Raw genomic sequence first — 3268 nt, forward strand, 5'->3', positions numbered from 1 at the left:
GCTGGTGCAGCGCAGTTCATTCCTGTAGAAATGGAGCTAGGGCCCCGCTTGTAAGGGAATGTAATAACATATGTTTGCTCGGAAGCAGAATGTAATAACATATGTATGCAGGATTTTAGTCTGGGAAGCCAAGTTGTGTGTCCGGACCCCCTGGATGGTGGTTCTAGGTACTAGGACACCTGCCACAGGATGGTGGAGTGTGCAGGCCCACGGTACGGGACCAGGCTGAGCGGCTACACGGCTCCAGACCATCCTAGGAGACAAGCATCGCTTCTCTAGTTCCGGACCCCAAGTTGTCGGACGCACAGGACTTATAGTTCCAAATACTAGGGCACCCGTCACGGAGTGATGGAGTGTGCAGGATTTCGGGTATAGAACCAGGCTAACCAGCCACACAGGCTCCGGACCACCCCATGGAACGGGCATCTGTTCTTTAGAACCGGCCCCTAGGCTTTTTCCTGTTTTTGTAAGGTACTCCTGAGTATTATTTATAAAGCAGTGTTTAATACTTATCTGTGTATCGCTCGTTCCTGCTGTGTGCGATGTTACGTTGTTGACTCGCCCTGGTGCTAGCCCCCCGCCTGGGATGGAGGCTAGATGTGTCAAGGTTGGATACCAGCATGTGTGAAAGAGTTGTCAACAATTCTCGGGAGGCAGCTTCGCCGAGACCTGGATCTGTACACAACTTTAGCTAAGGAGCGTTAGCAGTACACCCATAGGACCCGTCGTCTAACACTAGCCATCCTTTGATACATGCTCGGGACTTGCAAGGTCTAGGCTAGGGGAGCCAAGTTGTGCGTCTGGACCCCCTGGATGGTGGTTCTAGGTACTAGGACACTTGCCGCAGGGTGGTGGAGTGTGCAGGCCCACGGTATAGGCTGAGCGGCTACACGGCTCCAGACCACCCCAGGAGACAAGTGTCTCTTCTCTAGTTCCGGACCCCAGGTTGTCGGACCCACAGGACTTATAGCTCCAAATACTAGGGTACCCGTCACGGAGTGGTGGAGTGTGCAGGATTTCGGGTACGGAACCAGGCTAACCAGCCACATAGGCTCCGGACCACCCCATGGAATGGGCTCCCATTCTCCAGAGCTGGCCCCAAGGTTGTCGGGCCCTCCTGCTTTCGCATAAAGGTCCTAAACTGCACGCCTGGCTGTTCAATTCAGATGTCATCATGCCTGATAGGATGGGAACTGATCGGGTGGGTTAGATAAATTAAAATACAATCCGGAACTGCAGGGTAAGACCTTGGAGCAGTAGGATAACAATATCATAGAGGTACATCTGAGAGGGTAGTTTTCCTTTATAACTTATCGTGCATGGGTGCGGACCAACAGGCCGGGTTTATGGGGGCAGACCCCACCGGGTTGCCGTACACGTATGCATTACCTAGTTACAAAAGGGAAACACTTCGACCCCTCAGACTTGTTCTATAGATAAGACTTACAGAGATGTTCCGACACCGGGGGAGGCACTCCTTTAGTCGTAGCTAGACAGTTGCCCTCGGGTCAGAGTATTCCCGTTACCTTGAAGGGTCCTTCCCAGCTGGGGGAGTGTTGCGGAGCCCTAATTTGGTTTGGTACTTCTGTAAGATTAGGTCCGGACCTTGGGTTTCCATCTGTGTTTGATGAAGGAGCCCACGTCTTTGGCTGCAGTCATTCCTGGATGAACCTGTGAGAAGTCTGGACTCGTGGGGAATCTAGAAGGGTTTCCAGAGGAAGGCAGGCTTCAGCTCCGTAGGCCGGGGGACATGGGGTCTCGCCGGTGGTCTGTCTAGTCGTCGCCATCGGAGTGGGAGTCCCTAGTGAAGACGTCCTTTAGGTCCCCTTCGGGTGACTGATACCCGAGGTCTCGCTCAGCCGCGGCTACCTCGCCGTCGTCGACCTTTTCCTTGCCAGGGCGGCGACGAGGTGGGGAGCCGTCCTTGGAAGACTGCTCACGCCGCTCGTTGATGCGTTCGCTGACGCGCTTCGCGAGATCAATGATCTCGCGGCACTCCGCGGCGCTGTGGCGACCGTTGGGGTGTACAGGGCACGAGCCGTTGTTACCCCTTTGCGGCCATGGGCGTTTGTTGCGGTCGCCCTGGCCCCCGGTCGTAGTTGCAACGACCAGCGCGGTAGACTGCGGCCTTTCATAGCCGCGGCCCTTCTTTTTCTTTTTACCGTCCCGGGGGCGGCACCCGAGCCACCCGTCTGGGTAGTCCCGATTTGTGGGGCCGAGTGCCATGCACGACCCTCGGTGGCTCTGGCGCACTTGTCAGCCAGAGCGAAGAGCATGGGGATAGTCTCCACGTCATGTGTGGCCAGCTTCTCCAACATTTTCTTATCACGTACCCCCTGTCAAAAGGCCGTGATGATGGAGGCATCGGAAATACGAGGTATAGTACCTCGTACCTTGGTGAAGCGGAAGATAAACGTCCGAAGGGTCTCTCCGGGCTCCTGCCTCACTGCGTGTAGGTGGGCCTCCACGCCGTGTTGCTGGTAAGCGCTGGCGAAGTTTGCAATGAACCGTGCGCAGAGCTCTTCCCAGGTGTAGATTGACCCTGGGGCGAGGTTCATGAGCCAAGTCCGGGCAGGTCCAGACAAGGCGACATGAAAATACGTCGCCATTATAGCGGTGTTTCCACCTACTGCCGTGATGGTGGTGACGTACACCTGCAGGAACTCCGACGGGTTTAATGTTCCATCGTATTTTTCCGGCAGGTGCGGCCGGAACTTGGGTGGCCATGACACCGCGCGAAGATGGTCCGCGAGGGCGACGCAGCCCACGCCGACCAAGGGGACACCCGTTTGGGACCGGGTGCCCATTGGTGTCTACGGTGCTGCCGCAGCGAAGTCTTGATCGAGGCTACGGCCCTCGATGTTTTGGTGGCGTTCGCTCGCCCTCTCCAAAGAGATCCGGGCGTCCTCTCCCGTACGCCTGTGGTTGAGTTCTGCCCATAGGTCGTCGGTCTGTGCACCCCTTACGGAGGGTGAGCGTACAGACGCCATCGCCTCGCGTTAGCGCCGGGATGACCGAGGCCTGGACCGGGTTGAGGTAGAATGCACCATGCCGAGTAATCGGTCAACGACGTCACACCACTGCTTCATGGCCCCTGGTGAAGCCGTGGAGCTAGGGGGTGGCGTAACAACTCCCTGGCCGCAGACAGCGCCGTAGGCGCTGCCCTCAACGGAGTCCGGGAGACCTGTGCTGGCGTGTGCTGCTGCACGACATGTACAGCGGCAGCCCCAGACTAAGGGCGGTCGGGTACTCGCGACGAGGAGGATGC

This window comes from Zea mays, chromosome 1, assembly GCF_902167145.1.
Source record: "Zea mays cultivar B73 chromosome 1, Zm-B73-REFERENCE-NAM-5.0, whole genome shotgun sequence".
Taxonomy (NCBI): domain Eukaryota; kingdom Viridiplantae; phylum Streptophyta; class Magnoliopsida; order Poales; family Poaceae; genus Zea; species Zea mays.